This window comes from Pan paniscus, chromosome 10 (assembly GCF_029289425.2).
Source record: "Pan paniscus chromosome 10, NHGRI_mPanPan1-v2.0_pri, whole genome shotgun sequence".
Lineage (NCBI taxonomy): Eukaryota > Metazoa > Chordata > Mammalia > Primates > Hominidae > Pan > Pan paniscus.
In genome coordinates, this window is record NC_073259.2 from 79,871,032 (window position 1) to 79,898,546 (window position 27,515).

The window sequence follows — 27,515 nt, forward strand, 5'->3', positions numbered from 1 at the left end:
GCTTGTAATCATCACTTTAGGAGGCTGAGGTGGGTGGATTACTTGAGGTCGGGAATTTGAGACCAGCCTGGCCAGCATGGTGAAACTCTGTCTTTACTAAAAATACAAAAGCCGGGCATGGTGGTACACGCCTGTAGTCCCAGGTACTCAGGAGGCTAAGGCAGGAGAATCGCTTGAAACCAGTGCAGTGAGCTGAGATTGTGCCACTTGTTCAGACTGGGCAACGGGCATACTGTGTTTCAAAAAATGAAAAAGAAAATTACTTGAAACAATAGGGAAATCAGCTGTTTTTTTTCTTAATTAGAATTTGTGATGTCATTTTTAGTAACAATTTATTTTGTAGCTTAAAATTGGCCCTAACCAATTCTTTTTAAATATGCTCATAGTCCTATAAAATTTTTGTGCTTTAGAAAGATGAATATTCTTAGTATCTAGATTTTCCTGGAGACTTGTTTTCCTAGACTGGATCTTTTAACATGGTAGTTAACTAGGGTATAATAGGAGTATGTCTTATTTTTAAATTTTTCTGGCATTCTTTAGTTCAAAAAACGTTTTAGTACCTCCTATGTGCTGAGTTCTTTGGATACAAGGGTGGTTAAACACAGACTTGTATTATTATTATTATTATTGTTAATTTATTTTTGGGACAGTCTTGCTCTGTCACCCAGGCTGGAGTGCAGTGGTGTGATCATGGTTCATTGCAGCGCTGACTGTGTATCTCCTCCAACTCTTAAATTATTCACGTCTCCTATCTGACTTCTCTTGGCACACCAATATCCTTGAGAAGCAATAATAGTTCTGCCAGTTGCTCTTCCTTGAGAGTTGTACCATTCTCTATATCTCAAAGCATTCTTCACTTAAGACTATCCGTGATGTATTGCCCTTACAACCACCTGTATTGTGCATTTTTTTAGTTCCATAGTCATTACTCATTAACACATCCCAAATAAAACTCAGTTTGCTTTCTTCTTTCTGTTCTCCCTCTCAGTAAATAACCTCATCTACACAGTTTTGTCCTTGACTGTTCTCCCCTTCACCTCTCACATTTAATCAGTCATGAAGTCTTGTCATTTTGATCTTCTAAATATCTTTCTAAGCCATCTGCCTTTCCTCATCCCCACTACCATTGCCTTAGTTCAAGCAACCATGAGTCTCTCCCTCCCTGGATTACTGCAGCTGTTCGTTCTTGGCCCTGCAGCCACTTTATTGGCTTAGAAAAGGCAAATTTCTAGTTGCTTTTGTCTGTCTTCAGGATAAATTTCAAACTCCTAAATTCTTTAGTATGGCTTATGCAGCCCTTTATGATCTGATCTGGTCTCTGTTTTTGTTTCTAAACTATTTAGACTCTACTCTCTGGTATTTGGGTTTCAATCATGCAGTGAACTACTGCTCTGTATAAAATATATCCTCTGCTAAGAACATATATCCTCTGCTTCCCTATACCCTCTACTAATTAAAATTGCCATTATTTAGATCTCAGTTTATATGTCGCTCTAGGTAAGTTTTCCTGATTCTCACTCTGCCTGAGCCTCCTAAATCTAGGTAAGATAGCATTTATTAGGGCTTGCTGTGGCAGCCTGTTGGTACAATTACATGTTGTAATTGTCTGTTTTCTTGTCATCCCATTAGATTGTAACTGCTGTGGAGGCAGTGACTGAATCTTACTTATTTACACCTAGTAGCTTGCTCTGTACCTGGCACATGGTAGGCGTTTACTGTATATTTATTGAAGAAGTAACTGAAAATGGTACCTCATTCAGGATTCTCTGCATTCCTCTATTACACTCTACTATATACATTGATTTACTGGCTTACATAATACTGCTAGTTTAGTCAGACACTTTACCTTATGTGTGTTTTTGCCACTGACACCTTTTATTTCCAGCATGTGGTTGGTGCTCATAAATGTGCTGAATGCATGAGTAAAGAAACTTCTAAATCAGATTAAGTGGAATGGAGAGTAGTTCAAAGAATTTGGGCAGGCTATTGCTTATGTTCTTTTCTGAAGGATTTAGTAGAAGTTATTTGCAGAGAGAAAGGATAAAAGGGTGTTCCAGGTAGATGGAACAGAATACACCTGAAAAAAGGCACAAAGCTTTTGGGTAACAGAGTTCACAATGGCCCAGGGCAGAAATGTTTTATGTGTTGGGGAGTATCAGGAAGTATAGCCTCACTGTAGAGGTAAAGGGTGAAGTCAGAAGATTTTTAAGCCCCTGTGTGGTATAACCAGATGGACATTTTGTAAAGGTTAGTTTGGGCAGTGGTTATACATTATGCACCTTAGACAGATTATTGGAAGGTGACTAGATCAGAAGAAGAGAGATCAGAATGTTATTTTAGTGACTTAGGCTAGAAATGATAAGGGGCCAGTGTCAGAGGAGAAGGTTCGAGGGACTTAGGTTATAGGGTCTGGATGGTGAAAGAAGCATTTAGAATAACTGGGTGGATGAGATATCTTTGACAGAATTGGGAATATAGAAGAAGAGCAGGTTTAGATAGAACTCATGAGATTAAGATGCCTTATTGAAATGGAGATACCAAGTAGGTGCTTAGATATTTGGGTGTGGAGCCCATTAGGATGCTCAGTCTCCCATTTCCTGGGGATGCTTTCTGGAACCATATGCTCAAATTATCATCTGTATGCCAAATAGTTTTGAAAGAAACTGAACTTTTGTACCTTTTTTGGTTGTTATATTAGCCTGTAAGTTCACATAATTGCTAAAGTTAAGAATGCATGTTGTGTATGATAGGTGATGGGTTTCCAAGTTTGGAGAATGATTTAGGGCAATAATTTTACCCTAAACTTACTGCTACATTTAAAATATTTGGGTTGAAGTTTTCCTTTATCTTCCATTTTTGGAAATAAATAAAAATTATAATAATCATAATATAAGTAAAAATTCAGTATTAAGTGTAGGGACAGTATAAAAAATTACTACTGTATTGTGAAACTTCCTTATTTTTTCCAGCTCTTTGTGTCAGGAAGGATGTTCTTGAGTTGGATTGTGCAAAAGTTCATTCTGTCTAAAAGTTGAATTTATCTGTTTTTCTGCCTCATTTTTGCTTTTTAATTAAAACTTTTGCTAAATTAGAGGTGAGAAAATTTATTCTAAAATGTTTGCTGTGGTCACCAGAACTCTTTTAAAAAGGTATATCTGACATAGCTCCTTTGCTAGAGGAGAAAAACAAAATACAGTTTCTGTTGCTTTCAGCAGGCCATCATTGGAAGTTTTATAAATGTACTTATCTGCTTGGGCATCTTAGCAAATATTTAAGAATAAATAAGAGCCTGGAGGGCATGAGACATTTTTATCCCAAAAGGAAAACTTTCCTCCTTTTTTTTGTAGTATTTTTACACTTAGAATATTCCTTCTTTACCTTTTTAATAATTTTGCCAGGTACAGACAAGCAAGGAACTCTAATACCTTTTAATCTCTCTGTTCTTTATGATGTCTGGCACATAATTGCTTCATAAAAGTTCGTTGAATTGAGTTTTATACAGTCAGTTTAGCACCACCAAGTGGCAAGTCATTGAATGCTCTTGATATATTTTGCTTCCTATGAACACCTGATTCCCAGCTAAGTGCGGGTATGATTGTTAATTTTTTTTTGAGGCAGGACTAATTTCTTTCTTTTTAGTGAGAATGTCCTCATGTATGTATGTATTTATTTTTAATTAGGTTTTTACTGTTTACAACAATGGACTTTCTATGTAAATTATTTTTTATACAGCTTTTTTTTTTTTTTTTTTTTTTTGTCCTGAGACATGCCCTTGGTCCGTGGCCCAGGCTGGAGTGCAGTGTGTGATCTCGGCTTACTGCAGCCTCCGCCTCCTGGGCTCTAGTGATCCTCCCACTTCAGCCTGCTGAGTAGCTGGGACTAAAGGCATGCACCATCACACCCAGCTAGTTTTTGTATTTTTTGTAGAGATGGGGTGTTGCCATGTTGCTCCGTCTGCTTAGAACTCTTGGCCTCAAGTGATCCGCTCACCTTGGCCTCCTAAAGTGCTGGGATTACAGGTGAGGCACTGTACCTGGCCTATACAGCTATTTTTGAGATACAATTGATATGCTAGGCCACATGTATTTAGAGTATACAACTTTGACATTTGTGTACACCATGAATCCATGAACACAATTAAGATAATGATGTTTTCACCACCTCTGTTAGTTTTCTCGTGACTCACTGTACTCCATCACTCCATGTGTCCTCAGGCAACCACTGAGCATTTTTTGGTCACTATAAATTAGTTTTAATTTTCTAGAACTTCATATAAATGGAATTATATAGTATATACTCTGTTTTTGTATGGCTTTCTTTATTCAGGATAATTATTTTGAAATTCATGTTGTTGTATGTATCATTAGTTTTTTTTTATTTCCAAATAATATCCATTGGGCCAGGCACGGTGGCTCACGCCTGTAATCCCAGCACTTTGAGAGGCTGAGGTGGGTGGATCACGAGGTAAGGAGTTCGAGACCAGCCTGACCAACATAGTGAAACCTTGTCTCTACTAAAAATACAAAAATTAGCTGGGTATGGTGGTATGTGCCTGTAATTCCAGCTACTCGGGAGGCTGAGGCAGGAGAATTGCTTGAACATGGGAGGCAGAGGTTACAGTGAGCCGAGATTGTGCCACTGCTCTCCAGCCTGGGTGACAGAGCGAGACTGTCTCGAAAAAAAAAACCCCACAAATAATATTCATTGTATGGGTATACCACATTTTGTTTATCTAGTCATGTGTTTGATAGACATTTGGGTTATTTCCACTTTGACTGTTACAAATAAAGCTACTCTTAGGCCAGGTGCCGTGGCTCACACCTGTAATCCCAGCACTTTGGGAGGCCGAGGTGGGTGGATCACCTGAGGCCAGGAGTTCAAGACCAGCCTGACCAACATGGAGAAACCCTGTCTCTACTAAAAATACAAAACTAGCTGGGCATGGTGGTGCATGCCTGTAATCCCAGCTACTCGGGAGGCTGAGGCAGGAGAATCGCTTGAATTCAGGAGGCAGAGGTTGCGGTGAGCCAAGATCTTGCCGCTGCACGCCAGCCTGGGCAACAAGAGCGAAACTCTGTCTCGAAAAAAATAATAAAACAAACAAATAAATAAAATAAAATAAAGCTGCTCTGAGCATTGGTATATGTGTTTTATGAAAATATGCTTTCATTTTTCTTGATTGGATACCTGGGAATGGGGTGGCTGGATCATATATATTAGTTGTGTGTGTAGCATTTTAACACACTGCCAAATTGTTTTCCAAAGTAGGTGTAGTGTTTTATATTTCCACTGGCAGTGTATGAAAGTTCCAGTTGCTTCATATTTTTGCCTATATTTAATGTCAGTCATTTTAATTTTAGCCATTCTAATAGGTGTGTAATAGTGTTTCATTATGGTTTCAGTTTACATTTCTGTAATGACTAATGGTGTTGAGTATTTTTCCATGTGCTTATTTGCTGTCCTTGTATCTTCTTTGATGAAGTGTCTGTTTAAATCTTCTGCTTATTTTTTTTCAAACTGTGTTTTTTTTGTCATTGAGTTTTTAGTGTTCTTTTTATGTCCTGGATTTTATATTCTGGATACAAATCCTTTTAATACAAGTTCATTTGGGTCTTTTTAAAAAATTATTTATTTTTATTCATCTTATATAAAAGGGGGGCCAAATCTAAGAAAATAATGTTATGTCAAAGTTTGTTTTTTAAAGCACAAACTTTCAGAGTTTGTTTTAAGGTTAATACATAGAGTGCTAGCTTTTTAGTCACCTGAGAATCAGGAAATTCACTTAGACGTAATTCCCTGTGGTAACAAAGAACTATGGCTTCCTATGGGTTTGTCAAGCTCCTAGGCTTCATTCAGCCTGAAATTATACTTTTCTTGTTATGTATAAATTAAATAAAATCTATACAACTGTCTGTTCTTCTGTTGCCTCATATCATGTCTATAAAAACAGCATTTAAAGTTTGCAGGAAATAGAATTTTGGCCTGTTACAAAGCAAACACTTTGTTTCTTTAACTCAGAATTCTGGAAATGCAATCAAGTTCTAGTATTGTGACTGCCAAAATATTTTGTCATCAGATATTAATTTTTTTCAAGTGTCTGACTCCATACAAGAAAATAATAAAAGTATCAGAAGTTAACTGTGATTATCAAAAAACAAAAAAACAAAAAAACCCAAAAAACTTCAGTGTCCATAGGGTTGTTCCTCATGGTTTGTTAGGATACTCCTGCCTGATCCAAGTGCATCAGGTCTGAGGCTGTTCTTTGTTCCATGCTTCTATCTGCCAGAAGAATCTTTTTAGGTAAGGAGGCTATCATAGGAGGCAATGGAGCTTCTAGCTGTTGTCCAAGGAATGAAAGCAGGCGCCTCCAGCTGAGCCAGTTCCCATGAACATAATTCCTGTAATCAGTCAAAACACTCCATGGGCCTCTTCAAGGGAAGATTCCAAACTCATTCCAAAAGCAACTCCCATTACTCCAAAGAGTGAAAGAGAGAAGGTTCTTATGGTCAGCTATAGATTGAACTTCATTATCACGTTACAGTGGCTGTCCAGATTGATGAAAATAATACTTTGTGAATCATCAGTCAGTACCCTAAGCTCCTAAGCTGCATTGGAGACATCGTCAGCTAGTCGGTAGTAGTTTTCCATCAGCAACTCTATCTCCTCTGCATGATCAGTCCCATTACTGCTCTTTTCAAAGACTCGGGGGTCACTCCATTTTGATAGAGCTCTTCTAGCAACTCTTTCTCATCCAGGATCTCCAAAATTGACTCTGAAAATTTTAATATCTGTTTCTAACTCTAATAGACTTTTGCCATTCTGTAGTAAAATGTGGAGTTTGCTTCTGTCTATAGAAGAATGTTTGGGGTCCACCAAAACTTCCAGTGTCTTGAGGATCAGTGGCTGGAAAAGGCTAAGTTTCCCCTGAAGGGTGTTGATCCAGTATTGCAGGAGTGCTTCTATAGCTCTAAACTCAAAAAATTAAAGGGTTTCTAACAAGTTGAGCCTCTCCAGACAATTGTGAAGAGAGGTCCCAGAGCAGCCATCGCTGTGAGTTTAAATTATGATAATCTAATATCAGAAGACACTCTGGAGTTATCTCAGCTTTCAAATACTCCATTCTCATGATAATCCTATTATTTCTGGCTGTGATACTCATTACATAGTGAAATCTCAGATCTCTGGCTTGAAGACCTAACTCTTGGTATAACTCAGTTTTCTTCCTTTCAAAAGAAGTAACATTTCTCTGTCAAATTTTGTCATGGTAAATACTGGGGCTACACTGGCTAGAGTGGTTTGAAAGACATCAGAAGTTCTAAACCAGTGCATTTCACCTGCCATGTGGAGCCGGCGGGGTTCGCACGGTGGGCTACCCAGCTCCTTCTGAGCAGGTTGGCTGCACAGCCACAGGCAGCTGCCGAGTTTTTGTTCTGTTGCCCAGGCTGAAGTGCAGTGATATGATCATAGCTCACTACAACCTTGAATTCCTGGGCTCAAGTGATCCTTCCACCTCAGCCTCCCAGGTAGCTAGGACTACAGGCATGTGCCACCATGCCTGGCTATTTTTTTTGTTTTGTGGACATGGGGTCTAGCTGTGTTGCCGAGGCTGGTCTTGAACTCCTGCCCTCAAGGCGATCCTCGTACCTGGGCCTCTGTATTAGTTAGTTTTCACATTGCTATAAAGAAATAGCTGAGGCCGGGCGCAGTGGCTCACGCCTGTAATCCTAGCACCTTGGGAGACCGAGGTGGGCGGATCATGAGGTCAGGAGATCGAGACCATCTTCGGCAACATGGTGAAACCCCGTCTCTACTAAAAATACAAAAATTAGCCAGGTGTTGTGGCGCGCGCCTGTAGTCCCAACTACTTGGGAGGCTAAGGCAGGAGAACCGCTTGAACCCGGGAGGCAGAGCTTGTGGTGAGCCAAGATTGTGCCACTGCACTCAGCCTGGTGACAGAGCAACACTCCATCTCAAAAAAAAAAAAAAAAGAAAGAAATACCTGAGACTCGGTAATTATAGATAAAAGAGGTTTAATTGGCTCATAGTTTTACAGGCTGTACAGGAAGCATGATGCTGGCATCTGCTCAGCTTCTGGGAGGCCTCAGGAAACTTACATTCATGGTGGAAGGCAAAGAACAAGCCAACATGTCACATAGAGCAGGAGGAAGGGGGAGGGGGAGGTGCTACACACTTTTAAACAACCAGATCTCATGAGAACTCACTATTGTGATGACAGCATCAAGAGTGGACGGTGTTAAACCATGAGAAACCACCCCCACTATTACCTCCCCCCAGACCCCACCTCCAACATTGGGTATTATAATTCAACATGAGACATATCATTCCTCTTCTGGCCCCTCCCAAATCTCCATTTCCTTATCACATTTCATAGTAGAATCATACTTTCCCAGTAGTCCCTCAAAGTCTTAACTCATTTCCGGCATTAACTCAGAAGTCCAAAGTCTCATCTGAGACAAGGCTAGTCCTTTCCACCTGTGAGGCTGTAAAATGAAAAACAAGTTAGTTACTCCCAAGATTCAATGGGGTTATAGGCATTGGGTAAATACTCCCATTCCAAAAGGGAAAAATCGGCCAAAAGAAAGGGGCTACAGGCACATGCAAGCCTGAAACCCAGCAGGGCAGTCATTAAATCTTAAAGCTCCAAAATAATCTCTTTTGACTTCATGTCCCACACCCAGGGCACACTGATGCAAGGGGTGGGCACCCAAGGCATTGGACAGCTCTGCCCTGTGGCGTTGCAGGGCTCAGCCCCTGTGGGTGCTCTCAAGGGCTGGTATTGTGTGCCTGTGGCTTTTCCAGGCTAAGAGTGCAAGCTCTTGGTGGATTTATCATTCTGGGGCCTGAAGGACAGTGGCCCTCTTCTCACAGCTCCACTAGGCAGTGCCCTTGTGGAGGCACCAATCCTACATTTCTCCTCCTCACTGCCCTAGTAGAGGTTCTTCATGAGGACTCTGCCCCTGCAGCAGGGTTCTGCTTTGACTACCAGGCTTTTCCATACATCCTCTGAATTCTAGGCAGAGACTCTCAAGCTTCAACTGTTGCATTCTGTGCACCTGCAGGCTTAACATCATGTGGAAACTACTATGGCTTATAGCTTGCACCTTGTGGGCCTCAAAAGGGCCCAGCAGCCTGAGCTTTACCTGGGCCCTTTTGAGTCACAGCTGGAGCTGGAGTGTCTGGGATGCAGGGAGCAGTGTCCTGAGGTTGTGCAGGGCAGCAGGGCCCTGGGCTTGGCCAAGGAAACAATTTTTCCCTCCTATGCATTGGTCCTGTGATGGGAATGGCTGCTGCAAAGGTCTCTGAAATGCCTTCAAGGCCTTTTCCCCATTGTCTTGGCTATCAGCACTTGCCTTTCTGGTAGTTATGCAAATTTCTGCGATGGGTTTGAATTCCTCTCCTGAAAATGGGCTTTTCTTTATTGCCACATGGCCAGGATGCAAATTTTCTAAACTTTTATGTCCTGCTTACCTTTTAAATATAAGTTCCAGTTTCAGGTCATTTCTTTGCGTATGCATATGAGCATAGGTTGTTAGAAACAGCCAGGCCACATCTTGAAGACTTTGCTGCTTAGAAATTTCTTCCACTGGATACCCTAAATCATCCATCTCAAGTTCCAAGTTCCACAGATCCCTAGAGCAGGGGCACAGTGCAGCCAGGCTGTTTGCTAAGACATAGCAAAAGTGACTTTTACTCCAGTTCCCAGTAGTTCCTCATTTCCATCTGAGACCTCCTCAGCCTGGCCTTCACTCTCTGTATCACTGCCAGTATTTTGGTCACAACCGTTCAACCAGTCTCTAGGAAATTCCAAACTTTCCCTCATCTTCCTATCTTCTGAGCCCTCCACACTCTTCTGACCTCTGTCTGTTACCCACTTCCAAAGCTGCATCCACATTTTAAGGTGTTTTTATAGCAATGCCCATTTCTGGTACCAATTTTCTGTATTAGTCAATACTCACTGCTATAAAGAAATATCGGAGACTGGGCAATTTATAGAGAAAAGAGGTTTAATTGGCTCACAGTTCTTCAAGTTGTAAAGGAAGTGTGGTGCTGGCATCTGCTCAGGTTCTAGGGAGGCCTCAGGAAACTTACAATCATGGCGGAAGGCAAAGAGCGAGCCAACACTTCACATAGAGCAGGAGGAATAGAGAGAGGGGAGGTGCCACATACTTTTAAACAAAATCAGATCTCAGGAGAACTCACTATTGACATGACAGCACCAAGGGAGATGGTGCTAAACTGTGAGAAACTGCCCGCATAATTCCATTACCTCCCACCAGGCCCTGCCTCCAACATTGGGGATTACAATTTAACATGAAATTTGGGCAGGGACACAGATCCAAACCATACCACCCTCCCAGAGTGCTGGGATTACAGGCGTGAGCCACTGCACCTGGCCGAGTTGTGACTTTAGTGTCTTGAACATATGGGATAGACTTAAAATAATACTTTAATATCCTTCACTGCTATTTGTGTTGTTTTGTGGTCAATTGTAATTGATTACTTTTTTTGTTATAGGTCATATTTTCCTGGATCTTAGCATGCCTTAGTGGTAAATTTTTTACTGGATGTCAGATATGTTGAATTCTCTTTTTGGGTGCTAGATATTTTTGTGTTCTGTAAAATACTATTGAGTTTTGTGTTAGAAGGCACTTAAGTTGCTTGGAGTCAGTTGGGTACTTTTGGGTCTTGCTTTTAAACTTTGCTAAATGGTATCAGCACTGCATTTAGTACAGAACTAATTTTGCCTCACAGATGAGGCAAGGGAGTGCTTTGTGAATTATGAGATTTCCCACTCTGGCTGGTGCAAACAGTTATGTGAGCCTGCAGATAGTTTCTTCTAATAGTTTCCCTCTCGCCTTGAAGAGTTTACTGACAAACATGCACTGTTCCATACTCTGCTGAATACTCGAGGAAGACTGCAGATTTCTTGAGTTCCCTGTGTGTTCTTCTCTTTTCTCTGGTACTTTCTCCTGTGAACTCTAGCTGTATTGGCATCCCCTATTTCCCACATCTCTCTCCTCACTGGACACCTTCTGAGTTTTCTCTCCCTTTCCCATAGCTGGGAACACACAACATAAAGCTAGACAATTGTATTGCTCTCTTCATTTGGTTCCTTTCTCTCAATAGTCACTATCCTTCATTGTTTGATGGGGAGTATCATGAAAACCATTGTTTCATAGGTTGGTCAGTATTTTTAGTTTAGTTTATTATTATTATTATTTTTCTGGTGGGAGGTTAAATACAGCCTGTCATTCCATCTTGGCCAGAAGTGGAAGTTTTTATATAGGGTTTCTTTTTCCTTTCTGTTTTTGGTGGAATTAATACCTATCTCTTCTGTACATCTTTTTTCCCCTTCAATCGTAGGCTGAATGTATGTGTTCCAAATTTGTTCTCTTTGTTGTTATGAACTCTTAAGATGGTTTTTTTCTCCCAAGATTTTACCATTTCCTTCTTGTTGGTCTGCATTAATTCTCTTTTCTGTTCTGTACCTTCTGACAGGCGACATTATCAGCAAGATATTCAAGAATTTTAACAGATGGTATGTATTAGAGAATGTGCCAGTAGATGTTTGGATAGCTGAAGGTCATCATCATATACATAGAGTGGTTTTATACCAGTTTGTAATTTGTATTAAAGTGTCTTTTTTCTTCCTTCTCATTGATAGTCTGTATAATCTTCCAAAACAATTGCATTCCTCTCCCCCCAACCTTCTTTTGCAGATTCGCTTGGTGACAGGTGGTGCTACTTCCTCAAATCTTTGATCTGTTCTTCCTTTTCTTTTTCTCAAGGTATATTTTTTCATTGTTGAATTTGTATCATGTTTTCCATCAGACAAAATTCCTTCAGTACCCTTGAGATTTGATTTAGATCCTATTTAAGACTTTACATTTTGTGTATTAGTTCGTTTTCACACTGCTATAAAGAAATACCTGAGACTAGGTATTTTATAAAGGAAAGAGGTTTAATTGACTCACGGTTTCGCATGGCTGGGGAGGCCTCAGGAAACTTCATGGCAGAAGGCGAAGGGGAAGCGGAAGCAAAGCATGTCTTACATGGCGGCAGGAGAGAGAGAGTGCTTAGGGGAAACTGCCACTTTTAAACCATAAGACCTTGTGAGAACTCCCTCACTATCCTGAGAACAGCATGGGGGAAACTGTCCTTATGATCCAGTCACCTCCCACTGGGTTCCTCCCTCAACGTGGGGATTACAATTTGAGATGAGATTTGGGTGGGGATACAGTCAAACCGTATCATTTTGTGTTTATCACCAGTAATTTTTAGCATTTTTGTTGTAAAAATTCATATAGTGAAAATCATACTTACCATATAGCTGAACGAATCATAAGGCAAACTTGTAATCACAGCTTAGGTTAAAAAATAGACCTTTGCCAGGAGATTGAGACCATCCTGGCTAACACGGTAAAACCCTGTCTCTACTAAAAATACAAAAAAATTAGCCAGGCGTGGTGGTGGGTGCCTGTAGTCCCAGCTACTCGGGAGGCTGAGGCAGGAGAATGTTGTGAACCCTGGAGGCAGAGCTTGCAGTGAGCCAAGATCGCACCACTGCACTCCAGCCTGGGCAACAGAGCGAGACTCCATCTCAAAAAAAAAAAAAAAAAAAAAAAAAAGACGTTTGCCAATAACTCCAGATGACCTTCCATGTACCACCCCTTGTCTCCTAAGAAACCGTTATTCTAACTTTTATCATAATCACTTTCTTGCATTTCTTTATTAGTAGTAGTATTAAAACATAGCTATTGTGTCTTTTTTAAAAAATGGTTCTTCCATATCTTCTACTTAGTATTACTGGGTTTTTAAGAGTTTTGTTTTTCTTAATCAGTTGCACCTTTTGTCTTGTTATTGTATGTGGTTTTTTTTGGGGGGGGTATCTTGTTCAAATTTCAATTTAAATTCATTTAATCAAATACATTATTTCTTGATTTTTAAAGATTGGACCATACAGAAATTATGGTTTACCCTGCCCCCATACTGCCACACCACCCAACTTGATTTTGACACTATGTATCCTTTGAGCAGTTTTCGTATTCATTGTTCTCTGCCAGATGAACTGGAAGATGAAATGAAAACATCATTTATATTCCCATTAGAGATGTATTTTAGATAAGTTTTTGCCATATAATTTGTTCCCTTGTAAAATATCTCAAATTAGTAAGTTGTTAGGCTTGGGGGTCTTATATAGACTTTTAGTAATATCTCAGATATGGTCTGGGAAACTGATTAGGCTATTCCGTTTTTACATATTGATGCCTCTGTATCCCTAAGGTAACAGTCATGAGAATGTATTGCCTATACATTCTTTTGCTGTTTGAGATGCATGGTGCTGATTCTTTGTAGAATTTGGCTTCTTATGGGAGGAGTCTCCAACATGTTGCATGTCTCTGGTAGTGTAGACTTTTGTTTAAGTCTTTTTCTTCTTTTAGCCTTCAATTTGCCAGATTCCTGATTATAATTTCCATTGACCTTTACCTTCTTGGGATATATATTTTTTTCTTTTTTTTCCTGACTTATTTTTTTTTCTACTGTTCCTGTGAGCTCTTCATTTTCTCTCAAATCTTATGTAGTAGAAAGGAAGAAAGGGACTGCTGATGCTCTTTCTTTGCTTCCTGTAGTACAGAGGACCTACTCATGTTCACAGCACTGGTAGTTGGTGAATACTACAGATTGAGATGCAAACAGCACGTAGGATATTGGAACAATTTTGTCAGTGTCCATATATGCTGAGCCTTAAGTTGATAGCCTTTTTCATTATGTACTCTTTGGGCAAATAAAACTTGTAGAGTAGACCTTTGAGTCTCAGCCCCAGAGCAGTGGAAGAACCTTGAGCAAATCACTTGATTTTCTTGCAGTTTTTTCAGTTACAAGATGGGAATGATAATATCTGTCTAACTGAATTTTGAGGGTCAGATGTGATAACGTAGAAATGTTTTCGTAAAGTAATGCGTAATAAAAATATTACATAGCAGATAAAAGCATTTGAAGCTTTCTTTTAAAATTTTTTAAATTTAATTTTTTAAATTTATTTATTTTTTCTTAAGAGATGGGGGTGGGGGAGCGTCTTGCTTTACTGCCCAGGATGGTCTTGAACTCCTGGCCTCAAGTGATCCTCCTGCCTTGGCCTCCCAGTGTCCTGGGATTACAGGTGTGAGACACTGCAGCTGCCCAGAACCTTTTAATTTTTGCGTTAGAGATCATGAATAAAACTAGAGTGAAGAAATTGAAAGCTTATTCTACTAACAAATGTTATCTGAGATGAAATTATTCACATCATAATTGTTCCCTGTAACAAAATAATTTTTTTGTGACAAATATGCGTAGAGATAGCTTTTCAAATATCAATTATTACAATTGATAAACGTAAGAAGCAGAATGTTCTATGGCAGGATGATACTACTCAGGAATCAATTCATGATAGAGTAATTAAGAAATATCTTCATTATATATTATTGAAGTTTAGTTGGACTTTAAAAAATCTAGATTTTGCTTTTATTTTTAATTGGCACATAATAATTGTACATATTTATGGGGTACAGTGTGATAATCTGATATATGTATATAATGTGTAATCAAATCTTAGTATATTTATCACTTAGAACATTTATTCTTTGTGTTAGAAGCATTCATGATCTGCTCTTCTATTTGAAAATATAAATAAATTGTTAATTATATCATGTGATAGTGCTGTAGAACATTAGAATTTATTCTTCCTGTCTAGCTGTACTTTAGTATTCATTAACCAACCTTTGTCTATTCCCCTTTCCACAACCCTTCTCTGCCTGTGGTAACTGCTGTTCTACTTTCTACTTCGTTGAAGCCAACTGTTTTAGCTTCCACGTAAGAGAACATGTAGTATTTATCTTTCTGTGGCTGGTGTATTTTACTTAACATATATCCTCAATGCTCATCCATGTTACTGCAAATGACAGGGTTTTTTTCACTTTTATGGCTTAATAGTATACCATTGTGCATATATGCAACATTTTCTTTCTTTCTTTTTTTTTTGAGACGGAGTTTCGCTCTTCTTGCCCAGGCTGGAGTGCAATGGCGTGACCTCGGCTCACCGCCCCCTCCACCTCCTGGGTTCAAGCGATTCTCCTGCCTCAGCCTCCTGAGTAGCTGGAATTACTGGCATGTACCACCACGCATGGCTAATTTTGTATTTTTAGTAGAGATGGGGTTTCTCCATGTTGATCAGGCTGGTCTGGAACTCCCGACCTCAAGTGATCTGCCCACCTCGGCCTCCCAAAGTGGTGGGATTACAGGTGTGAGCCACCATGCCTGGCCACCACATTTTCTTTATCCAGTCATCTGTTGATGGACTCTTAGATTGACTCCGTATCTTGGCTATTGTGAATAGTGCTGCAGTAAACTTGGGAGTGCTTCTTTGACATGCTGATTTTCTTTTTTTTTTTTTTTTGAAATATAGTCAAAAGTGGGATTACTGGATCATATGGTAATTTTTTTTTCTTTTTTTTTTTTTTTTGAGATAGAGTCTCTGTTGTTCAGGCTGGAGTGCAGTAATGCAATCTTGCCTCACTGCAACCTCCCAATTTCTGGGTTCAGGCAGTTCTCCTACCTCAGCCTCCTGAATAGCTGGGACTACAAGCACGTGCCACCATGCCTGGCTAATTATTTTTATATTTTTTTAGAGATAGGGTTTCACCATGTTGCCCAGGCTGGTCTTGAACTCCTGAGTTCAAGCCATCTGCCCGCCTTGGTCTCCCAAAGTGTTGGGATTACAGGCTTGAGCCATCATGCCTGGCCACTGTTTTTAGTTTTTTGAGGAACTTTCATACTGTTTTCAGTAGTGCTTGTACCAATTTACATTCCCACCAGCAGTGTATAAGAGTTATCTTTTCTCCATATCCTCACCAGCATTTTTTTTTTGTAGTTTTGATGACAAAAAATTAGTCATCAGTTAATTAGCCTTTCTGGGATGAGATGGTATCTCATTGAGATTTTGATTTGTATTTTCTTGCTAATTAGTGATGTTGAACATTTTTTTCATATACCTGTTAGCCATTTGTATGTTTTTTTTGTCGTCGTCATTTTTAAATGTAGATATAGAGTTTATTTGGGCCAAGATTGAGGATTGCAATCCAGTAGCATAGATTCAAGTTGCTCTGAATATAAACTTCCTGTATGTCTTCTTTTGAGAGATACCTATTTAGCTTATTTGCCCATTTTGAAATTGGAGTTTTTTTTTTTCTGTTGAGGTTTTCGACTTTCTTGTATCTTCTGGATATTAAACCCTTGTTGGATGTATAGTTTGCAGGTATTTTCTCCCATTCTATAGGTTGTATCTTCATTTTGTTGATTGTTTCCTATGCTATGCAGAAGTTATTTTGATGTAATCCTGTTTGTCTGTTTTTGCTCTTGTTGCCAGTGCTTTTGCATTCTTCTCTGTAAAATCTTTGTCCTGACCAGTGCCCTGAATAATTTCCTCTAGTAGTTTTTGAAACATTTTCTTGTAGTAGTTTCATAGTTTTGGATCTTACATTTAAGCTTCAATCCTTTTTTTTTTTTTTTTTTTTTTGGAATGGAGTCTCACTATGTTGCCTGGGCTGGAGTGTAGTGGCGTGATCTCAACTCACTGCACCCTCTGCTTCCCAGGTTCAAGCGATTCTTCTGCCTCAGCCTCCCAAGTAGTTGGGATTACAGGCACCCACCACCATGCCCAGCTGATTTTTTTGTATTTTTAGTAGAGATGGGGTTTCACCATGTTGGCCAGGCTGGTCTTGAACTCCCAGCCTCAGGTGATCTGCCTGACTTGGCCTCCCAAAGTGCTAGGATTACAAGCATGAGCTACCATGCCTAGCCTTTCAATCCATTTTGAGTTGATTTTTGTATGTGGTGAGAGATAGGGTTCTAGTTTCATTTTTTCTGCATATACATACCTAGTTTTCCCAGCACCATTTGTAGAAGAGACTGTTTCTTCCTCAATGAATGTTCTTGGTGACTTTGTCAAAAATCAGTTGGCTCTAAATTTATTTCTGGGTTCCTTATTCTCTTTAATTGGTCTGTGTATGTTTTTATGTCAGCCCCATGCTGTTTTGGTTACTGTAGGTTTGTAGTACATTTTGAAGTCTAGTAGTGTGAGGCGTCCAGCTTTGTTCTTTTTGTTCAGGATTGCTTTGGCTTTTTGGGATCTTTTGTGGTTCCATATGAATTTTAGGATTGTTTTTCAATTTCTGGGAAGGTTGTCATTGGTATTTTGATAGAGATTGCATTGAATGTTTAGATTGCTTTTGGTATTGTGGTCATTTTCACAATATTAATTCTTCCAATCTATGAACATGGATGCCTTTATTTTATGTCCTCCTTAAGTTTTCATCAGTGTTTGTAGTTATTCTTGTACAGATCTTTCACCTTGGTTAAATTTATTCCTACATTATTTCCTTTTTTGTTTGTAGCTATTATAAATGGAATTGCTTTCTTGATTTGTTTTTCTGCTAGTTCATTGTTGGTGTATAGAAATACTACTAATTTTTGTTCGTTGATTTTGTGTCCTGCAACTTTATGTAATTAATCAGTGTTAGGAGTTTTTTGGTAGAGCTTTTAGGGTTTTCTATGTGTAAGATTATATCTGCAAACAAGGATTCTTTACAATTTGGATGTCTTTTCTTTCTTTCTCTTACCTAATTGCTCTGGCTAGGACTTCCAGTACTGTGTTGACTGAAAGTGGTGAAAGTGGCCATCCTTGTCTTGTACCAGATCTTAGAGAAAAACTTTGAACTTTTCCTTGTTAAGTATGACGTTGGCTGTAGAGTTCATTGTGTTCAAGTATGTTTCTTCTACTAACTTGCTGAGAGTTTTTATCATGAGGGATGTTTAATATTATAAAATGCTTTTTTTCCTGTCTATTGAGATGATCGTATGATTTTTATCCTTCATTCTAATGATATGATATATCACATTTATTGATTTGCATATGTTGAACCATCCATGCATCCTGGGATAAATTGCGTTTGATCATGGTCAGTGATCTTTTTAATGTGCTGCTGGATTCCACTTATTAGTATTTTGTTGAGAATTTTTGCATCTGTATTCATCAGGGATATTGGCCTATGGTGTTCTTTTCTTGTTGTGTCTTTGTCTAGTTTTGGTATTAGGGTAATGCTGCCCTTATACAATGAGTTTGGAAAAATTCTTTCCTCTTCAGTTTTCTGGAAGAGTTTGGGAAGAATTGACATTTGTTCTTCTCTAAATGTTTGGTAGAATTCCACAGTGAAGCCATTGGGTTTTGGGCTTTTCTTTAATGGGAGACTTTTCATTACTGATTCAAACTTACTGTACTGTAATTGTTTTTTTCAGGTTTTTGGTTTCTTCTTGATTCAATCTTGATAAGTAGTATGTGTCCAGGACTTTATCCATACTCCAGTTTGTTGGAGTATGGTAGGTAGTCTCTCTAATGATCCTTTGTATTTCTGTGGTATGTTTTAATGTATAGTTTTTAAATTTCTGATTTTATTTGGGTCTTTTCACTTTTTTTCTTGGTTTGTCTAACTAATGGTTTGTCAATTTTGGCTGCCTTTAACAAATAAGTCAACTTTGTTCTGTAATTTTTTTTTTTTGGTCTCAATTTTATTTCTGTTTTGATCTTTTTGTTTCTTTTCTTCTATTCACTTGTATTTGGTTTGTTATTGTTTTTCTAGTTCCTTGACATGCATTGTTCGGTTGTTTATTTGAACTCTTCCTGTTTTTTTAATGTAGGTGTTTATTGCTATAAACTTCCTTCTTAATACTACTTTTGCTGTATCCCATGGGTTTTGGTATGTTGTGTTTCTATTTTTGTTTGTTTCAAGAAATTTAAAAAATTTACTTCTTAATTTCTTCTTTGGCCCATTGGTCATTCAGAAACGTTTAATTTTCATGTATTTGTACAAATTTGCAAGTTCTTGTTTCTGATTTCTAGTTTTATTTCATTAGGGTCAGAAAAGATACTTCTTATAATCTCAGTTCTTTTAAACTTGTTTAGATTTGTTTGTTTAGTGGTCTAACATGTTCTGTCCTAGGGTATTGGCCATGTGTTGATGAGAAGAGTGTGTATTATGCAGCTGTTGGATAAAATGTTTTGTAAATGTCTGTTAGATTCATTTGGTCTAAAGTGCAGCATAAATCCATTTTTTTTTTCTTGTTGATTTTCTGCCTAAATGATCTGTCCAATGCTGAGAGTGGGGTGTTGAAGTCCCCAACTGTTACTGTATTGGAGTATAGCTATCCCTTTAGAGCTAGTATTTTGCTCTATGTATCTGGGTGCTTTGGTGTTGAGTGCATATATATTTACAGTTGTTATATCCTCTTGCTGAATTGATCCCTTTTTCATTATATAATAACCTTCTTTGTCTCTTTCTACAGTTTTTGATTTTTAAGTCTGTTTTATCTGATACATATAAAGCTACTGCTGCTCTCTTGGTTTCAGTCTGTAGGTGTCTTTACAGATGAAGTGAGTTTCCCGTTGGCAGCTTATAGTTGGGTCATTTAAAAAATTCCATTTATCCAGTCTGTATCTTTTATGTGGGCAATTTAATTTGTTTACATTCAAGATTGTTATTGATAGGTGAGGATTTATTCCTCTCATTTCGTTAATTGTTTCTGGTTGTTTTGTATATCCTTTGTTCCTTTTTTGCTCTCATAGTTTATCATTGAAGTTTGGTGGTTTTCTGTAATGGTAAGATTTGATTCTGTTTGCTTTATCCTTTGTGTATCTGCTCTAGCAATGAGTTTTATACTTTTGTATGTTTTCTTGATAGTAATTTTCATCTTTTTTTCTTCCAGATATAGGACTCCTTTGAGCAGTTCTTACAAGGCCAGTCTAGTAGTGATAAATTCCCTCAGTTTTCACATGTCTGGAAAAGACTTTTATTTCTCCCTGATTTCTGAAAGATAGCTTTGCTAGATATAGTATTCTTGGCTGGAAGTATTTTTCTTTAATCACATTGAATATATCATCTCATACTGTCCTGGCCTATAAGATTTCTAAGGAAAAATCTGCTTTTAGGCCGGGTGTGGTGGCTCACGCCTACAATCTCAGCACTTTGGGAGGCTGAGGCGAGCGGATCACGAGGTCAGGAGATCGAGACCATCCTGGCTAACATGGTGAAACCCCGTTTCTACTAAAAATACAAAAAATTAGCCAGGTGTGGTGGCGGGCACCTGTAGTCCCAGCTACTCAGGAGGCTGAGGCAGGAGAATGGCATGAACCTGGGGGACGGAGCTTGCAGTGAGCCGAGATTGTGCCACTGCACTCCAGCCTGGGCGACAGAGTGAGACTGTCTCAAAAAAAAGAAAAGAAAAGAAAAGAAATCTGCTTTTAATCTAACAGGGACTTCCTTATATGTGACTTGACGTTTTTTTCGTGCTGTTTTTAGAATTCTCTTTTGACAGTTGGACTATAGTGTACCTTAAGGAAGACCTTTTTAGGTTGAATCTATTTGGGGACTTGTGAGCTTTCTGGATCTGGATGTTTTTTATATCTCTCTCCAGACTTGGGAAGTTTCAGTTACTGTATTAAATAGGTTTTCTATACCTTTTCTTGTCTCTCATCCCTTTGGAAGTGCCAAAATAGGAATATATGCTTGCTTAATGGTGTCCCATAAGGCATATAGGCTTTTGTCACTCTTTTTTTTTTTCCCTCACTGAATAGGTAATGTTAGACTACTTATTTTTAAATTCAGAGATTCTTTTGCTGATCAGGTCTGCTGTTGAAGCTCTCTTTTATTTTTTTATTTTATCATTGAATTCCTCAGCTGCAGAATTTCTGCTTGGCTCTTTTTTTATTATTTCTATTTCTTTATGGAATTTCTCATTCATATCATGAATTATTTTCCTGATTTTATTGAATTATCTGTATTTTTTTTTGTATTTCATTGTGTTTCCTTAAGGTTATTATTTTGAATTCCTTTTGTTGATTTCTTTTTCACTGGAGTCTGCTACTAGAGAATTGTATGTTCCCTTGGTGGTGTCCTATTTCCTTGCTTTTTTTTTTTTTGAGACGGAGTTTCCCTCTTGTTGCCCAGGCTAAAGTGCAATGGCACCATCTTGGCTCACTGCAACCTCTGCCTCCTGGGTTCAAGCGATTTTCCTGTCTCAGCCTCCTGAGTAGCTGGGACTACAGGCACGTGCCACCATGCCTAGCTAATGTTTGCATTTTTAGTACAGATGGGGTTTCACCATGTTGGCCAGGATGGTCTTGATCTCTTGACCTCATGATCTGCTCACCTCAGCCTCCCAAAGTGCTGGGATTACAGGTGTGAGCTACTGCACCCGGCTGCTTTTTGTTTTCGTTTCATGTGTGCCTCCATTGATGTCCTTGCATCTAGTGGAACAATTCCCTTTCTAAACTCTGTAGAGTGGCTTTTTTAGAGAATGACTTTCACCTGCAGTTGAGTGTTTTTTTGTTTGTTTGTTTGTTTTGTTTTGTTTGAGATGGAGTCTCGCTCTGTTGCCCAGGCTGGAGTACAGTGGCATGATCTTGGCTGACTGTAATCTCTGCCTCCTGGGTTCAAGCAGTTCTCTGCCTCAGCCTCCCGGGTAGCTGGGATTACAGGCGCCTGCCACCATGCCTGCCTAATTTTTGTATTTTTAGTAGCGACGGGGTTTCACTGTCTTGGCCAGGCTGGTCTTGAACTCCTGACCTTGTGATCCACCTGCCTTGGCCTCCCAAACTGCTGGGATTACAGGCGTGAGCCACCGTGCCCGGCCCACCTGCAGTTGGGTTTTAATTTGTTGGTTGAGAAGGGTGTAGTGATTGTTTCCGAATAGGTGCAGTGGTATAGTATCCACGTAGCTTCTTTTTAGCTGCTTTCAGTATCAGCAATAATTGTGGGCACCTCAGTGGCGTAGGTTGTAGAAGTTTGTGGCAGCAGTGGTAATGTCCTTGCTGTCAAGGGTTTTTGGGGTTCTCCTAGTCTCATTTTCCTCACAACAGGAGACTTAGCTGAGGGTGTCTAAGTCCTTTTTGGTGTCAGATTTGTTGTGGCCCATAAGCAGCTGCAGTGGCACTGTATTCTATGTGTAGGTGCTTGGAGCAGCTGTGGGTTTCCATGTCCAGGCTCAGCATCTCATAAACCTGTTTTGTCATCTGGGTCTTGGGGTGCAGGTTTGTTTGCTCTGGCTGTGTTGGATGTAGGTTGCCCACAGAGCCAGGATGTATGACGCTGAGTCACCCTCTAGCAGCTTGGGCCCAGGGGGCTGGGTTGTAGCTGTGATTCTCTTAACTGGAGGGCAGGGCACAACACTGGCCTGACTCCTGGGAAGAAGGGGTACTTTGAAGGTTTGGGCCTGGGGAGCAGGGTGTGGCTACAGTTCAGGAATCTGAGCCAGTAGGGTTCAGTGGTAACTTGGATCTCAGGGGATGAGGTCCTGGGTAGTAGTGACTCAAGACCTTGGGATGGTGGGGCTTGGCAGTATCCAGACTCTGTGAGTCGAGGTGCAGTAGCAGCAAGTACCTCAGAATGGCAGAACACAGCTGTGGTTTGGGCCCCAGGAGAGGGGGTAGGGAATAGCACAGTGATGACTTTATTCCCCAGGGAGAGGAGTATCTGAGCAACTTAGACTCTGGAGTGCTAATCCAGCTCCAGGGAAGCAAGGTACTAGAGTTGTTTGGCCTGTTGGGTGGGCTATCTAGCTCAGCATGGCTGTGTTTCTCTCGGATATGGGGTACTGTGTCAGCTCAGCCTGGGGATGTGTGGCTGCTCAGCTCAGGCAGGGCACCAGTTTCCCAGGGAGTGATATGCCCTTTCAGCTTTGGCCTGGTGGGGCGTGACTGTTCTGTGCAGCTCAGGCACATTTCCCTGGGATGGAAGGTGCCACTTCAGCTTGGGTACCGGGGTGTGTTACTGCTCTGGGTGGCCAAGGCACTGTTTCAACTTGGGAACTGGGGATATGGGACTGCTCTGAGTGGCCAAAGTCCTGTTTTCCCAGAAGGCAAGATGCCACTTTTAGCTCTGGCCTGAGGGGGTGAGGGCAAGTGTACGTGGACTGACTCTGTTTCCACTTGGCCCCATAGGGAAGGGTGTACCAACTTTTCACAGCTGGCTTGGGGATGGGCCAGTGGGCTGGGGTGGTTCGGTGGTTGCTTAGTCTCAGTGATGAAGGGAATCTGTGGCTACTTGCCCCTAGAGCAATACACATTCTGCCACAGTTCCAGTTCCAAGATGGCATAGTGCAGTAGTCTTTTGGGCCACAAGGACAGACGCAGTATCTTCTCCTCTCTTGGGGGAGCACAGCTATTTAGACTCCAGGCAGCTCCCTCAGCTGGGGTTAGTGCCTGTGAGGACTGCAGGGACTGGTGAAGTCTGTAGGTGTCTAAGTTGTTGGTGGAGGCTGCTGGTATTCTCTTGTTTACATCCTTGCTTTAGGAAGAAGTTCCTCCTGGTTCCCAGATGATCTCAGCTCTGGGATGGAGTGATGGGATCCCAATATTCCCTTGTTTCTCTATGTGGCCATCCCGAGTTTTCTGTGTGCTCACAAGGGTTTCTGTCATTCCTATGATGCACTCTAGTGCTCTCCTTCAGTTATTATTTTTATTTTTAGAGACAGAGTCTTGCTTATGTTGCCCAGGCTACTTATGAACTCCTAGGCTCAACCAGTCCTCCTGCCTTGACCTCTCAAAGTGCTGGGATTACAGGCATGAGCCACTGTGCCTGGCCTGTCTCCTCAGTTATTTTTGTTAAAATGTAGTTGTTTGTTCATTGTTTTGGTTGGTTGTTGCGGGCTGGGGAGAGATGAGCCCTAGGGCCTTCTAGACGGCCATCTTGCTGACACCAGTCTCCGAACTTCTGTTTTTGTATTTTGGGCTATTTAAAATAGTTGGTATTTGAGAGTTGTGATTTTTGTATTTTAATAAACACATGTGCTTAGAGATTAGGGTGATGAACAGATATGTCATATGAATAAAAAATAAGATCATACCCTTAAAAAATAGATTGAAGGACTACAATATTCAATGAATGATCTAAACCAAAATGATATGAAAAGGGTTAAGCTTCTTGTGTAGAATATTTAGGAGTTCAGATGAGAGTAAGGGTTTTTGTTTAAAGGCCAAATGCTCCTGCATTGGTTTATAAATTTAGACATTTAAAAATTGGTTTTTAGTTCTGAAGCAGCATTGTTTTCTGCATTTAAGCCATTTCAGGAACTGTTGTCCTCTAGGGAAGCCATGTGGAAATTTTCTGGTAGTTTCTTTAGGCAATAACAGTTACGATTTAATGGATGAATGTGTCAGGAAATCTGTGATTGGTGACTTTACTGAAGACCACATATTTATCCAAGGAAAGACTGGATTACAGATTTCCTGGCAGTTCTTTCCTCAATTTATTCTTTTCATAAAATAGAGATGTAGATAACAATACTGGTTTTGACTTATTCAGGGTGGCTGTGAGGATTTAAGTGAGATCAGGGTACTTTGGAAACAAGGTGCTACAGGTTGATTATCCCTTATTCAAAACTGGGGACCCAAAAGTGTTCTGAATTTTGGAATATTTGCAGTATACTGGTGGAGGATCCCCACTCCAAATACCTGAAATCCACAAAGTGTTCATTAAAAACAAAAAATCATTTATTTATTCTTTAGAGACAGGATCTTACTTTGTTGCCCAGGCTGGTCTGGAACTCCTGGGCTCAAGCAGTCCTCTCATTTTGGCCTTCCAAAGTGCTGGGATTACAGGCGTGAGCCACTGTACCCAGCCGAGGAAGTGTTCCAAGGTCCATTTCCTTTGAGCTTGAAGCTGGTGCACAAATTTTGGAGCATTTCAGATTTAAGATTTTTGGATTAAGGATGCTCAACCTATATTTAAGTTAAAACAATTATCACTAAGTGATTTTATATTGGAAGTAAATTATGTACCAATGCAACTATTTTTTTCCTGTGCCCTTAAGTCTTATAAAATATAAGACTTTGTAAGATTTAGTAGCTATTACAAATTAATAAATTTATTAATTTTATTTGCCATTTCTGACAGAACTGTTACTTTGTATCAGTTAACATCACACCCTTCAAAATTAGAAAGCTAAACATGACTGCTTTCTGAAGACAGTATAAATGTGGTTTGGAATTAGGAGTTTTGGGATGTATAATTTGTTCCTCAAAAAGGTCTGAGGAGTTGAGGAACACAGAATACAGAATGAGTACAGCTTTGACTTTTTTTTTTTTTTTTCCTCTCGAGACGGAGTCTCGCTCTGTCTCCCAGGCTTGAGTGCAGTAGCACGATCTCGGCTCACCGCAAGCTCTGCCTCCTGGGTTCACTCCATTCTCCTGCCTCAGCCTCCCGAGTAGCTGGGACTACAGGCACCCGCCACCACGCCCGGATAATTTTTTCTATTTTTTAGTAGAGACGAGGTTTCACCGTGTTAGCCAGGACAGTCTCGATCTCCTGACCTCGTGATCCACCCACCTCGGCCTCCCAAAGTGCTGGGATTACAGGTGTGAGCCACTGTGCCCGGCCAGCTTTGACTTTTTTGTAAGGTGTCTGTCACTTTAATTCTTATTATTTCCCCAGCTAAACTACTTAGGAAACTCTTTCAACTTTTTCTTAAGTGAAAAAAAATAGGCAACACTTAAGCAACAAATGTAAGAGGAAGAGTTGCTTAATGTGCCTAAATAAGGTAAAGTGTTTTATTTGATTGTATAGGGTTCACCTCATTAAAATTCTAGAATCTCTTTAGTGTTAATGGTATCATAGAACCTTAGATTGCATTGTTAATGATAGCAAGCTTTTCTTGCCAAATGAGTGTCTCTTTTTCCACTATGGGAGTTAGGAAGTTCCCGACTATTCTACTAGCTGAGTCTTATGTGAAAATATGCTGAATTGTTATTTCTGAGTATGTCTCTGATCCATTTGTCACAAGAATATTTTTTCTCAATATCTTTTTTAAAATAAATTTTATTATGTACATTTCAGGTTTACAACATATTATGGGATACATACAGATAGTAAAATGGTTACTATAGTGAATTAGATTAACATATTTGTCATCTCACATAGTTACTTTTTTGTGACAACAGCAGCTAAAATCTACTTATTTAACTGGAGGATAGCATTATGCTACGTGAAATAAGCAGATACGGAAGGAAAAATAATTGTGGGATTTCACCTATATGTGGAATGTGTATAATTAAAAAAACAACTCAGGGCTGGGTGCTGTGGCTCATGCCTGTAATCCCAGCACTTTGAGAGGCCAAGGTGGGCAGATCACCTGAGGTCAGGAGTTTGAGACCAGCGTGGCCAACATGGTGAAACCCCATCTCTACTAAAAACAGAAAAATTAGTCGGGCATGGTGGTGCATGCTTGTAATCCCAGCTACTCGGGAGGCTGAGGCAGGAGAATCACTTGAACCTGGGAGGCAGAGGTTGCAGTGAGCTGAAATTGTGCCACTGCACTCCAGCCTGGGCAACAGAGCAAAACTGTGTCTCAAAAACAAAACAAAACAAAACAAAACTCAAGTACAGAGAATTAAACAGTGGTTACCACTAGTCAGGGTTGCTAGGAAATGGAGAGATGTAGGTCAAAGGATAGAAAATAGATACATATGATGAACAAGTCTAGAGATCTAATGTACAACATGCAGACTAAAGTTAATAAAATTATATTGCAAAAGGTGGAGATTTTAAGGGATTTCTTTTCCATAACCTTTTCATATTTTTTTTTGTGTTCCTAGGTATGAGCATCTGGTTCACCCTCCTGTTTTATAAATTGATAAACTGAAGTCTAGAAAATTTAGTTTATACTTCTGGACTTTCCTTTTTTCATGTTACTCTTTAAAATTATTTTTAAATATATGACTATACTTTCGCTTTGAAATATTCAAATAAGTCAGAGGCATTAACATAGAAAGTTAACAGTTCCTGTTTCAACCTTTTCTCATCCTACTCTCCCGAAGTAGTCTTTGTTAATACCTTAAAGTATCCTCCCAGAATTTGTTCTGTATATTTCACAGAGATAGAAACTTTGTGAAAGTGTAAATGTCAGCATACTATATATACATGATGATTTTTCTGTGTGCATTGTCTGTTTCCCCGTCCATTTAATCTGCCTCATCCTTTAACTCCAGAATAGTATCCCCCAAAGAATGGATATCCCAGGATATATTTGATAATTTTCCTATTTGTGAATATTTAGATGCATACCCTCCCTTTCCTCCTCCCCTTCTCCTTCTCCTCCTTCTCCTTCCTCTAAAATTATAAATAATACTGCTGTGAATATTCTTATGCATATTTTTGTACATATATCTGTAGGCTTTAAAATTTTTCATCTCTGTACAAACAGTATAGAATTATCTCCCACCCTTTCTCAGCTCATCCTATCCCCATGTAAGCTTCTGTTTATATGCTGGTCTGATGCTTAACAGCTATTTCAGTAAAGGCCATTTTACTTAGGTTTTTGAAATCAAAACTTCCTTGGTGATTTTAATTACTTAAAAGACTGTTTCCTGACATAAGTCCATATCACAGTTGATTAACATAACACATCCG

The 27,515-nt window shown here is 39.6% G+C and overlaps 1 protein-coding gene and 1 pseudogene across 4 annotated transcripts in view; one reads left to right on the forward strand and one right to left on the reverse strand.

Annotated features, from left to right (window-relative positions):
* TBC1D15 (TBC1 domain family member 15) overlaps window positions 1–27,515 on the forward strand; it is an 84,624-nt gene that overhangs the window by 3,348 nt on the left and 53,761 nt on the right. Inside the window, exon 1 of one of the 4 annotated variants that reach the window (XM_063593170.1) lies at window positions 11,777–11,810. The exons of the other annotated variants lie outside the window; for them this stretch is intronic. The gene's annotated coding sequence lies outside the window, so the exon portion shown is untranslated. Of the gene's footprint in view, window positions 1–11,776; window positions 11,811–27,515 lie in introns of those variants that run through there. 4 annotated transcript variants of the gene reach the window in all.
* LOC106635383 (magnesium transporter MRS2 homolog, mitochondrial-like) lies at window positions 1,934–11,527 on the reverse strand (annotated as a pseudogene).